Source organism: Heterocephalus glaber, unplaced genomic scaffold (assembly GCF_053883595.1).
Source record: "Heterocephalus glaber isolate CG9 unplaced genomic scaffold, H.glaber_assembly_v1.0 deba00001472, whole genome shotgun sequence".
Classification (NCBI taxonomy): domain Eukaryota; kingdom Metazoa; phylum Chordata; class Mammalia; order Rodentia; family Bathyergidae; genus Heterocephalus; species Heterocephalus glaber.
Window position 1 is genome coordinate 77064772 of NW_028258315.1, and position 13695 is coordinate 77078466.

General features: G+C 36.6%; 1 protein-coding gene across 1 annotated transcript in view; it reads right to left on the reverse strand.

The window, feature by feature from the left end:
- The window catches only part of Rarb (retinoic acid receptor beta), a 784358-nt gene that overhangs the window by 584248 nt on the left and 186415 nt on the right, over positions 1 to 13695 (reverse strand). The window contains exons 3-4 of the mRNA XM_087181442.1: positions 4597 to 4626; positions 2131 to 2205 (exon numbers count right to left, since the gene is read on the reverse strand). The gene's annotated coding sequence lies outside the window, so the exon portion shown is untranslated. The remainder of the gene's footprint in view (positions 1 to 2130; positions 2206 to 4596; positions 4627 to 13695) is intronic.

Below are 13695 nucleotides of genomic sequence, written 5' to 3' on the forward strand. Positions count from 1 at the left end.
TTTGGTTTTTATCTGTACTGGAGATTGAACCCAAGGTCTTCACACTGAACTACATCTCTAGCCTGTTTTATTTTTTGTTTGAGACAAGGTCTCACTAAGTTGTCTAGGCTGGCTATGAACTTGAAGTTCTCCTGTCTCAGTCTCTTGAGTGGCTTGGATTAAAGGTAGGGACCACTGTGTCTTGCTTATGTAGTATTTTTAATAATTTTGTGCATCAAAGTTCTGTAACAATACTTTTGACTGTCTCAGAGAAATACAAAAAGGAAGTTGATGTGGACATACTATTTGTGGGTTCCATAAATTCCAATAGAAACAGAAGTAATAGAGAGAGGGAAATATAACTGTTATTGGTTGTATCTAGATGTCTGCCTAAAGCCTCGTGTGCTCATAAGTGAGGCTTTTCCGAGCTGGCTGGATCAAGGGTGTTTGAGTACGGGTTAAGGATGTGTGATGAGTAAATTGGTTTAGCATAGTTCTGGGTGTGGCTAATGAAAGCCCCACCCTGGGTGTGGGTGGCATCAATCAATAGGCTTGTAGACTGGAAGAATATAAAGGGACAGAAAGAAGGGAGGCTTCTGCTTTGCTGCCTTCTGTCTGCTCTGCCATGGACTGTTTTTCCTCTGTGATGCCTCTCTCCCATGCCATCTTGCCTTGGAGCCAGCCAACTGTGAACTGAAACCTTTACAAACAGTGAGCCAAAATAAATTTTTCCTCCTTTAACTTGTGAGTGTCAGGTATTTTGTCTCAGCAATGAAAAAAAGTAACTAAAACAATAACCAAAGCATATGGAAAGGTGAACATCTGAGGGCTTTATCCGTATAATTACTCCTATGTTCATATCCCATTTCTCCTGGGGTCACACAGTCCCTACTGTCAAGTCTATGTTTCCAGGAAGGTTGATCTCACCCTCTACCATAAGGAAAGAGGGGGGTACATGACCATTCCAATTCTCTATTGGTAGAAAACAATCTACTCCACAACTTAGCATTGTTAAGCAATAACCATGTTATTGCTCACAGTTCTGTGGGTCAGGGGTTTGAACAGGGCTCAGAGGGGTTATATCATCTCTACTCCACTCAGCAATGGCTAGACTAACTCATTCAGCTGCCTGCTGGCATCTGGGTTCAACAGGAAATTTGAAAACATTTCTTCACATGTCTGGAGCCTGCTGCAGGCTGTCCCCACTGGGACAGTTCCCATAGGGAACTTCTGCTGTCCTCTTTGAGACTTTTATTTTTGCATTGTTTCTTATCTTCTAGGCCAGGGGTGGTGAACCTATGGCATGTGTGCCAAAGCGGGCTGTGTGTATCACTGAAAGCTCTAAAACGGTGGTTAACATCACTGTTCTAGGCCTTCTTTCTACAAGTGGCCTGTTTTCTCATGAAAAGCCTAAATTTCAGTATATGGAGGTTCAAGGCAGAAAAGGAATGGAAGTAGAAGCTTTCAAAACACTTGAGATGTGGGTTCAGAATGGCCACAGTGTTACCTTGGCACTTTCTACTGATCCAAGTTAGTCAAAAAACCAGCTTTATTTCACAGGCAAGGAAAATAGACTCTACTTCTTAAGGGGAAAAGAGACAAAATCACAGTGAAAAAGGGCAGGTGGAATTTGAAGCCACTTTTGGGAAAAATTTCACAAAATGATCTAAACTACATAACAGTCAGAGAAAAGTGTTCTGTTTCTGCTTGCATTGGTATTGGGATAGGAAAAGTCTATGGTTCTGGCTGCCATTTTCTCACATGAGTAGAGAACCTTTCTGAGAATAGAGCCAATCCAGAATTGAGAGAGGGAGAAAGGCAGATTAATTCTATAATATCTTATAAGCACCTGCACTATACCTGAAGCTGATTCTAGCCTGAACTTTAGGGTTTTGTGAGTTAAAACATTTCCTGTTATGTTTAAGCCATATTTAGTTGTTTTCCTGTCACATTTTTAGTTGTGTTCCTGTTGATGTAGAGAGAAGGAGCTAGTCCAGTTGCCCCCACCTAACCTTGGAGCCTAGTTGAAAGAAAAAGTTATTTGGTCAGCATTTGGACCCTCTTTACTCCAACCCTTACTTCTCTTTCTAATCCCTTTAGCAAGGCAATCTTCAGGCTAGCTTTACCTAGAGCTGGATAGTTCTTTTTTACCTAGAGTGGATGACTCTGATGTTGTCAAAGAGATGAGGGCAAAAGTGGTTCAGGATCCAAGTCAGAGGTCAGGGCCTAGAAAACAGTACCAAACACGGTTTTTCATGCCAGAACAATGATAGAAACAGGAAAATTAATCACAAAGTTACAAATAAGATGCTTAACAATAGTCAGGAAAGAATAGATCAAGATAATTGTTAAGCATAGATTCAGTGAAACCAAGTGTGTTTCTGGAGACCTCTGCAATGGCAGCATATATGGCTGAGGCAGTAGCACCAAAAATTCACCTAACACCAAATGATCTTTTCAGGGAGCCAAAAGTGGTTCCAAGAGTTATCTTCCTAAATGAATTTCTGATTCCTTCTGAGATATGTAGTTCTGAGGTTCTTAAGCAAAACTAAACTCGAATCTTCTTGCTAAAGTTTCTCCTAAACCCTGAGTTAACTCCAGACCTGATATGACCACTTGTCATTTCTTCAAGACAGTGTTGTCTACAACAATCAACAGGTCTCTGTTGATTCAAATGGGCTAAGGGCTTCAGTAGAACCAATCAGGTCTGCAATACTACAGTGAGTCTGTGCTACATGAAACAATTCCCTGAAGTTCCTTGCATACCCATCTACCCTTTCTCCATGTACAGTACATCAATTATTTGATGTGTCTGCTCTAGCCAACTATTAAAATGAGACAGATATTGGAGAGATTCTTAAAAACTAGAAGCTGTTATTATCTAACAGTTCTAACTAGAGTGTGAGAAACTATGCCAAGCACCTCACGATCAGTCTCTCATTTGGCATTGTGACCATTTTTCAGATGTTTCCACCAAATTGTTTATGTACAGTAAGGTCAAATAACAATCAATATACAGTGGTACCTCAGTTCATGAACTTGATTTATTTCAGAACTATGGGGAAGATGACCATGGTTGTGTTCATCAACCAATGCAGAGTTTGTGAACAGAAGCAAAATTCTGCATACAAACTGAATTGCTTCTGTTTGCAAACTGAATTGTTCACCAACAGAAGTGTATGTGAACTGAGGCATTACCGTAATCTGTTTTTACGAGCACAGGCTTTGGATATCAATCACTTTATTTACTTTTCCCCTATAAATAAAAGGTTTCATTTTTCCTGCCACCTAAAGAAAAAGAAATGTAAATGATCTCAAACAACTTAATAGTTAGATGCTCACTCATTAGAAAGTCAAAATATGCCAACTTGTAGAAGGAATGATATAGGATATTTTCCTTTTCAGGTCTTTCACATGTATAAGACAGTTAAAATTGAAATCAGTATATCATTCAAATGTCTAATATCTAGAAGTGAGCAGTTAACAGTCCTGTGGAATACCAAGCCCTTTAGTGTACTTTCTGAATCTGGCTGATTATCTGAATTCATGTGGAGCTTGTTAAAAGCATGCATTCTTTTGCCCTACTCAAGATCTTCTGAATTGAAACATCTGGGTATGGGACCAAAAAAATAGCTTTTTAAACACTTCCCAGGTAATTCTGCTAGTCAGATAGATTTCTGAGCCACTTTCTGTTTCATAAGAAACAAACTGCTTTAAAAATAAAAGATTTCCTGCATATTGGTAATACTTTACAATGTGAAATCAGCTTGTAATATGTACCAAGATACTTCTAAAGTATCTTCAAATTCCTGATCAGTGTTTATCTTGGGCCAATGTAATCCAGAAACATGTAGACATTTACTCTGTCCGTGTCTAAAATGAAATGAAGCTTAATTATTGTTTTCACTACTGACATTATATTTGTATGTTAAAGTGGAATTATTTGACTAATTTTGATTGTGCAATTTCCAAGCCAGCTTGAGTGATATCAATCATGCTTGCCTGATTAACACAAAAATCTCCTCCACGTCCTTTACTTAGAACAAATTAACTTTTTTCTCTCTAAAATGATGCCTCTTTCTTTCTAGTGATTTGGTGAAGATTCAGAGCTCTGACCAACTCCATACCTTAAGAATGATGCTCTTAATTAGAATTCATACTTTGCCTTAGATACACTGGATTTTCTAAGCATGAGACTGATCTATTTGGGGAATAAAAGCCACAAAGGGTGTGTCTATTTTATGATATTATTTCTAGCTTTGGAGTAGTAGCTCCCGGAATAGGCATGAGAGCTTGCTAAGGAAGTGGATGGATGGATGGGTAGATGGACAGATGACCGATGACCTGGATTATCGTTTTCAATTGCATTTTCGGCAGGCTACTGAGATTTTTTTGGTCAATATAAGGCTAAATAATAAAGTTATGTAGCTTATTTGAGCCTTAGTTTCTCCATGTATAAAGTGGAAAAAGAGGCAGAACAAGATAATCACTCAGATCCTATCCAGTAATAATTAAATATAGCCACAACTGGATGGAGAAATCCTCTGATCTTTGGCGTTGGCATTTAAAAATGATAAACTTGGGGCCGGGATTTAGCTCAGTGGTTCCGCTGCTTACCTTACAAGTACAAGGTCCTGAGTTTGATGCCTGGTACCAAAAAAAAAAAAGATAAATTTGCATTAATAAACACACACACACACATACACTACTCCCTTACCTCTTTTTAGAGGTTTTATTCAAATATCACCTTTTCGGCAAGGTCTTCCATGGCCACTCTATAACTGCAACCTCTTTCCAACTTTTTCCTTACCTGCCTTACTTTTCTCCATAACATTACTGCCATCTGGTAAATCTATGTAATTTGCTTTCTTATTCTCTTTTTGGCTTGTTTCCCCTCACTAGAATGAATGTAAGTCTAATGAAACCAGGGATTTCTATCCGCTTTATTAATTCCTATATTCCTAAAACCTTGTCAGCCACTTTATCAGCATTCAACACATACTTGTTGAATGAAGGAATCAATAAATAATAATGGAACAGATATAGGTTAACTTGATTCAATTTAAGGAACATGAACAGAGTCATTACTATAAATAGGAAAATGCATGTTGGGCATTGGGGGAGGCAAGAAGAGAGAGAATGCACAGCCTTGTTCTTGCTGGTCACACTGAGACAAGGATAAGGCTGGAGACAGATAAGACAGATATGGTCAGAAAGATAATAATACAAGTGAGAACTGCATATATATCAAGGAAAAATGTGGGCAATATTATATGTGATTTTAAAGGAAGAAATGATTACTTCTATCTAGAGAAGAATGGAAGAGGATTCACAGAAGAGTGTCATGGAAATTGGTCCTGGAAGAACTGTCTTTAGGGAAATCACAGCATCTCCCACAGTATCACTTTAATCTTCTAGGATATCACAAAACTCCCTCACTGAAATCTGTGAGGGATAAAGATGGAATACATGCAAAAGTACCCACTTTTGTGGAACCAGATAGACAATTCTCTTTTAGCTCAGTGTGAATCCGTACAATAATCTGCTGCTTCCAATACAGTGGTATCAGGTATAGTGGTAGGCAAAGATTTAAACTGGCAGAAATATTATGTTATATAACTAAAATCTGAAAGAAAAGTAAAAAATAATATATTCATACCTACACATTAGGCTCGTTGTACATTACAATTATAGAGAGTTTTTTTTATCTTGTGCAGACAAAGTTATGGAATTGACTGCCATAGCAATTCTTCTAAGTTTAATTTAATTCATTTAAAAAATTGTTTTTATTTGTGCTAGTTTACACAGTGCAGAGAAAGTAATTTTTAATTTAAGTTTGGTAAAGACACGAAATCACTACAGAACAGTGTTTAAGGTACAAAACCTAGGGGCCAGGGATTTAGCTCAATGGTTTCGCCACCTGCTGCGCAAGCGCAAGGACCTAAGTTCGATCTCCGGTTTAAAAAAAAAAAAAAAAAAAAAGATACAAAATCTGATGGAGTAAGGATATAAAAGTAATCAAATGTGGGGCTGGGGATTTAGCTCAGTGGTTCCACCGCTTGCCTTGCAAGCACAAGGACCTGAGTTCGATCCCTAGTACCCCCCCCCGCCCCCCAAAAAAGTAATCAAATGTGTTTTTTTAAGGTTTTTACCTCTCCTGTTCTGGGCCTCCATGTAAAAAATACTGAGAACCTATATTACAAGAGAAAAAGGATAAGTTACAGTAAGAAAACCTTTACCTAAACTAAGGTTATAATGAGCAATCAGCCAAGAGGTCACGACCATACATTTTGGACTGCCAGAAGGTAAGGGGGCTACTTATGAGACAGCCTGGCTTTTATAAAATAAGAAACAGCTTTGACGTCAGTATTGTCCCTGAACTGAACTGCTTAAAGGTTCAACTTGGGTTCAGTTAAATTATCCCTTCCTTCCTGCTGTCTCCCTTCCACTGCTTCCCCTAACCCTGACACCACAGTCATTCCACTCTGACCTGTTCCAGACAGAACAAGGCAAAAGAGCACATTCCCCATCCCCCTTTCTAAGTTTCTTAGAAGGAAGCTTATCTCAAATTGCAACTCCGAAAGCTGGAAAGAGGAGCTGGTGGAAGAAAGGCCAGTTTTGCTGGGGCTGGGTTCCCTTTGAGACTCCAGTCTTGTAATGCCTAACAGCTCCAGGGTGCTGCCAGCAGTGAAGCAAGGGAGACTGCGAAGAAGGACTTCTTCCTGACAGTTAAGAAATCTCTTATTTATAAGGCAGTGATGGAGAACCTTTCAGAACTTTCAGTGATACAAACAGCCTGCTGCAGCACACATGCCATAGGTTCACCACCACTGTACTAAGGGAACAGCCTAAAACTAGAGATCTTAACATAGTTCTCCAAAGTTACAGCTCTTACTAGACCCACAGGATTTGAATGTTTATACCCATTTTATTTGTGAGAAGAACTGCAGGATAACAAGAAAAATTTAAAGCATGATTATTTTAAATGAAATTGAAGATGTGGGTAATTACTGAAATATTTTCAATATGAGAAGATAACATATATAATCACTTGTAAAGGGGAAAACTGCTCTACTAAGTCAGTCATAACACTATGGCCCCAAGTAGGTGTGGATCTTCTGTCAGTCTTTGTATCCCTCACCCCATAGCCCATGTTCTCTCTCCTCAGAATTATAGAATTTTGGACATACTTTATAGTCAGCCAAGTATGTCCAGAGATAAGTGGTTTGCTTAAGAATATCAACTAACTGAGGCAAAGCTTCAATCTGGTCTTCTCATCTCTAGACCAAGGGCTTCTTTTTTTTCTTCTTCTTAAATTCTTTTATTGGTACATTTCAGGTATACAATAGATTAACATTTATTACTGGGTACTTGTACCTGTATATAATGTATCTTGGTTCTTATTTTTCCCCGTTACCTGTCCTCCCTTCACCCGCTCCATACTTCCCTATTTACAAAGACTTTGTTTCCATTTTTTCCTTTTCTCATAATTTTTCCTTTCCCTTCTTTCCTTTCCCCTTCCCCTCCCACTTCTCCTACCCTTTTGGACCTCTTCTTCCTATTTCAAATTATCAATTATTCATTTTAATCATTTTAATCTAGACCAAAGACTTCTTAACAGATCATATTACAGCTTTGGAAAACAGATGTCATTTGATTGCTTTTAATCCTGAAATAAATTTAGAGTTTCTAGAAATATCTGATTTTGGAATATTAAAACAAATAAATAGGTCATTAGTTGCTACAAAAATTTTCTACTATAATATTTGTTAATAAAATTTTCACATAATGGAGACTGGAAATGATAAATAAGAACTTGGGAGTGTACAAAAGAGAAAAGTCATTATGCATGACCAAAATATTTTCCATCAGTTCCATTGGTAGTGTCCACATGGAATGTGTTGAGGGTCAGGCTGGTAATAAATGTGTGAATCTGACACAGTTAGAAAGATATGGAAGGCTTCTTCCTTAGATGGTGGTCTGACTTGGAGAGAACATTTTTTTTTCTGCTGACAAGGTTTAGAAAACTGAAAAACTGTAGTTATAATGATGATCATCATTTTGCGTTTCAAGGTGCTGGCGAAGTACCAAGGCAGCCATGACCCAGAGGTAAGCCCAAAACTCCACATCAATTTCCCCACTAACATTTCCAGAGACTTAAGCAGGACTCTTGGGAAAGCTGAAAAGGTGAGAAGATGACTTCTTTCTTAGAGGGAGAAGCTGGGCAAGAGCTTTCACCATCCTCAGGAGACTGAACCTAAGGTTCAGAGTTACAGTGACAGCTGGGGCTTGAGTAACCAGCCTTCTAAAGGAATTTAAGGTAAGTCAAGTCAAAGTCATGGCAATCTGTGGGAGTGAGGGTTCCCAAGGCACAAGATGAGTTTCTGCCCCTTATAAAATTATAAGGAGTGAAACTTTGCTGCAAATTGCTAAAATGTGCAACCCTAATCCAAAGACATTCAAACTCACACTTCCTAACAGCTCTGTGTTGCCCAAGCAAAATACTTTTATGAGTTATATTTCAATCCTTGGGCCAAGACATCTATACATAAATTACCTATTACATGAGCTACAAATACATACACAATAAGTTTAATATTTAATTAACATTAGAATTCAGAGTATTTCATATGACAAAATTTCTGTGCCTTACACATGTTTTCTCACTTTAATAACCTGCAACAGTCTTGTGAGTTAAGCATAGGAAGGTCAGGATAGTATCAATACTCAAATTGCATAATTTGAGCACTTTCCTCCTGTGGGTGTGTGTAGGGCAAAGAATGAAACTCTGAACATTTGACCCCAAGGCCAGACCTCTCTCCACCCCCAACACACAACACAGATTGCAGAGCACCAAGGAGCTTGTATTAGAATTAGAAATGAAGATAAAGCAACACTGAGCTCTAAAGCAAAGAGAAAATTTGACTTATGTGACTATTTATTGTGTAGTGGAAACTTGAGGCTTATTAAACCAGTACTCACGTGAACTTTTAAACATTTTATTTATTTTCCTGGGAGTTTTTTTGTTGTTGTTGTTCTATATAAATGCATGCACTGTTTTCAGAAAAACATCAATGTGGTTTTAGTTGCTAGCATTGAGATCCACATTCAGAATAGCATCCTTTATTAATTAGGTGCACCTCAGTGACATCCACTGTCTTGGGTGAGATCAAAGGGCAAGCACTGTAATTCTATTTGCCTTCTTATTTGTACAACTCACAAGATTCAGGCTCCATGCCCTTTTGCTTTACCATAAATTGCTTAAGTATCATTGCCTTTGTGTTGTATCTTTTGGTTTGGGAAGATGCTATATAAATTAAATTCAAGGTTGAAAGTAACAGGTCCTTGTAGAATTCTTTGCAATATTCATACTCATTCACAAGGCACTGAAACATAAAGGCTACAAAAATACTCTGCATTATGACAATATTACATTGGAAGACATTTAATTACTGATTTTTCCCTTTCATTAGGAGTCTATGACATAAAATTTTTTGTTTTGTTGAAACAGTTTGCATTGGTCAGTGAATTTATGAATCAAATACTATATTTATAAATCAAATATGCCAAAACTCAAAATAGGACTCTAAAGCTATGTTTGTACCTGGAGAAAGAGTGAATTGTATGTCCATGTGTAAAACTTATTATTTTTTACCTCATTAAGGTTAATTTATAAGGCAGTTTGTACCAGGACTTGATTAAATTGGAAGTAACTAAATACTGAACCTTTTTTATTTATAGTTTATCATTTAAAAATTTTTTTAAAGGCGTCAAATTTACTCTTTTTTTTTTGGTACTGGGGATCGAACTCAGGTCCTTACACTTGTGAGACAGGCATGGTGCTACTGAGCTAAGACGCAATTTCTGAAATCTTGTGCAACATTCACCCCAGTACTCCCTAACTAGAAACCAGAAGAGAATACCAAAAAGGTTATTTGTTTTTAGGGATTTTTAAACAACAATACCATTGTTGGAATTCCATACCAATCCAATTACAAAATGGATGGTTTTTATTTTTTGAGAGACCTAAGCCAAAGTTTCATCCACTATTCATCTCTTGATTAAATAGGTACTTATTTACCTTCTAGAATAAGATGCATTTTACAGTAATTTCTTATTCTTCAAACCAGGATATATCAACCACACTTATAAGTACTGAGATGGAACGGATCAAAACAGACAAAATGTCTTTTTATAAAATTTGATTAAATTTCACTGCCTGATGTGCAAGCGCAAGGACCTGAGTTCGATCTCCAGTACCAAAAAAGAAATTTTTTTAATTAAATTTAGGAAGACAAACTAAATCATCAGAACTTTCAAATGTTGTATAATGCAAATAAATCAGGGTAAAGGGACAGTGTATGATAGAGGGATACCGTTTCATGGGTTAGTTAGCAAAGGCCTTTTTGATGAAAGGCTATTAGAGTAAAATATTTGTTTTAAATCACTAAATATTGGGGTTATTTCTTATACAGCAATAGATAACTGATACAGGTCACTCAACACAGTGAGACAAGTTAAGAAGTAGAAAGACTATTAATATACTATTTTAATAATTCAGGATAGGTGTTGATCTGGACTGACACCAACAGAGGCAGAGTGCTAAACACAGGTCACAAGCAGAGCTAACAGACTTTGCTATTAACAGATTTTAAGGTAGGGTATTAAAAAGAAATCTAGGTTGAATACAAGGTTGATTTTTGCCTGAATGACTGGCAGAGTAGAATTTCCAAAGGCTCAAAAAAAAAAAAGCTGCTAAAATGTGGAATTATAATCTAAAATAATCAAGTAATAGACTTAATGATGCATCCTTGGTTTTTCAACTTTATGATGGGTTTTTAAAGGTATTAAATTTATTTTTAACTTTGATGATAAGTTTGTAGAAAATAATCACATGATAAGTCAAGGAGCATCTCTCTGCATGGAGAACTGCACCACTATGATTGAACAGTCACAATAGTAGACTCACATTTTATAAAACTATAAAAAGCTTCCCAATATTTGATTTTCAAAGATAATATCATGAAACTGCTGCTTAAACTTTTCAGTTTAACATCACTTTAAAATGATGTCTTATTTTACATCTCAAAATCTGGGAAAGGCTAGTGATTGAGAATGAGTGGAAGCTGGACAGTTTGGTGAAGATTGAAAGGTCATCCTGTACAATATTTTCACTAAGTTATACTGTATTTATCTCTTCTTTGTCACAGAGATAGACTACATTTCCCAAAGTCTCGCACTACCAGATTTGAGTCAAGTGACTCTATTTTGACTAATAAAATATGGCTGGGAACCATGTGGTTATCTTTGACTTGACCCTTAAAAACTTCCAACATAACTTTCACACTTCCTTCTCTTTACTGATGCAGCACGTTGAAATAATAGCATGATTAAATGGAGGAGAATCTGCATCTGATTTTGTGTAAGAAACCTTTTATAGGCTCTGCTACTGAAATGTGAAGTTTGTTATCACAGCAAAGCCTAAATATGCTACCATGAATGATCTGCATGCTTAGATGAGGCAATGTGTTCATCCAGCTAATTACATGGCCAGAGTGCTTTTACACCACACAACTCTCCCAAGTACAGCGCTCCAAGACAATGGATCCAATCAATGAAAACGGAAGTAAACTTTAATGATCCTTTGTTGTGCTTTTTTATCTGTGCCTCTGTTCCTATGTCCTCCAAGCAGGAAGTGCTTCCTTGCTCCCTTAACTAATTTTTTTGTTTAGCAAATACCCTTATTCTGGAAGATCATAGTTTATTGCAACCAGTTGAGAATTCCTACAAAGCATGATCTTTGACTTCATTTTTTTTTTGAGTGCCAGCACATAGAAAATGTGAAATAAATGTCTGTACTGATAAGTCTGTATTAAAATATTTAGGCATGCTATTTGTGTCATATTCTGAAACATAAAAAGAACTGACTAAATTGTAAACCTGGGCTAGCATGTGACAAAAGTCAAGAGAAGCAGGAAGCCCAGCTCATTGTTGTTAGTTTTATTTGTTTCTTTTTAAAATAACAGAATAGGCTATTTTGTGATTTTTTTGTTTGACATTAATAACTTGCATTTGCTCCAGGTCCACCATCATGCCGAGCTTTCCCTGCCAAGTTGGTCTGACTACTTCTCATGTCTGCTTTACTTTCCCTTCCTAAATGAAAAACTCTGGGATTATTTCCAATTAATTTCACTTCAATAGCATGGGTTTTTTTTTCTTGCATTATGGTGTTTTATCTTAGACCAACAGTCAAGTAGAGTAAAAGAGCAGCAAAGCTAAGCAAAAGCTGTAAGAAATGGGATCAAGAATGGCCACTGCGGCACTATATATAAAACTAGAAACTCATAAATTATCAAAAGTACAATGATTGGCATCTATTCATCTAATATAGTACAGCCACTAAGCTTATGTATAAGGTTATTTTACTACTGTGATATGTTCCTAAATATAATTACACCAAATACATATATAACATTAACCAGGTACCAGGTGCTTTTGTAAGCATTTTATATTTAAACTCAATTAATCTTCATAACAACTATGGAACAGATATTCTTATTGCCCCCATATGCAGATGATGAAACAAAGACATTAAAAGGTTAAATTATTCATCTAAGCATAAGTTAAGTGTGTATACATACATATATATATGGACACACACTCCCAAGAGCATACAATTCTCTTTATATATTTGTGATATACATATATGTAGAGATTTTATATATGGATTCATGTGTATACATATATATAATGCAAATATATACATACTACAGAAAAAGCTGATAGGAAATATGCTAGAATATTAAGTGACTTTCTGATCCTTTAAACACTTTTTTATGATATGCTTCATTATCTAAAATATAATTTTAACCTAAAAAAATCAGATGGATGCATTCTAAACCTAGTAAATTAAATCCTATGAAGAATCTTAGTTTAAGTATGGCAGTATTATTGTCAATAGTTGATTTTCCTCTTTTAAAAAAAAACATTTACAGTTTGCTTTTTAATTTTTTTGGTACCAGGGATCAAACTCAGGACCTTGTGCTTGGGAGGCAGGCATGGCACCACTGGGCTTCTGTTTTATTATTTCAGCTGTATTCAGTTATACAGTACAGTGAAATAATTTGATACATGTATACAGTATTGTCCAGGCTGGCCCAAACCTACAAATATCCTACCTCAGCTTTCCAGAGTGCTGGAATTACAGATGTGTGCCACCACCCTGACTGTGTATAATAATCCAATCAGATAGTTAACATTTCTAACTCCTTCACATAATAAAATTTTTTTCTTTCCTTCTTTCATGAGGAAAGAAAATATCTCCTTTGTGCCACATACTGGCCTAGGCACTACGGATAAAGTACATGAATGATTTCAAAATAAGAATAAGGTGTCTCCAGGGTTTTTGACAGTAAGATATAAATGTTCTCTCCTAGCTCCTGAAAAGACAGGAAGCCTGCATAGGGTAGAGACTCTGCTGTCCCTCAGTGTCTTCCCATCCTGCCACAATGGCTGTCCCTAAGAATGACAAATATGTAATACATGCTATCATGCTTGAGGCAGATTTTACATTTCAACTTGAGAACCTCAAAGTAAACCAACAGTCCCTCCTGAAGCTCACTGCCCTAAGAATCCTATGTACAGATAGGAGTGACATGATCCAGTGAACAGGCTTCCAACAAGTAGTTGCAATTTAAAAAACAGAATTTGAGATAG